A 336-nucleotide genomic window follows, 5' to 3' on the forward strand; every position below is an offset into this window, starting at 1 on the left:
TAAAGAATGAGAATAAACTCATAGACATGTCTGTCTTTGCCTCTTTTTTCCTAGTTCTATTTAATACGGCTTTTGGCCTCCTAAGTTTATCACAGGAAGTAAACTGTTGGAAGTAATATTGCATTTATTTTAAATTTATGAGCATATGATTAAACTTGCAAAACTTGGTTTTTGAGCATGTTTGCCCGACTTCCCTGAACGGGGATTAGTATTATAATAAAACAACAAATTAATTTGACATACTGATTTATGCATGTCATTCTTGAGCATAGTCATTTGACCAATGTACTTCCTTACTGTTTCTTTTTGAAGATAACATGGACTGACTTCACAGCT

This window comes from Echinops telfairi, unplaced genomic scaffold (genome assembly GCF_000313985.2).
Source record: "Echinops telfairi isolate 266 unplaced genomic scaffold, ASM31398v2 ScPeMD7_2;HRSCAF=8, whole genome shotgun sequence".
Taxonomy (NCBI): domain Eukaryota; kingdom Metazoa; phylum Chordata; class Mammalia; order Afrosoricida; family Tenrecidae; genus Echinops; species Echinops telfairi.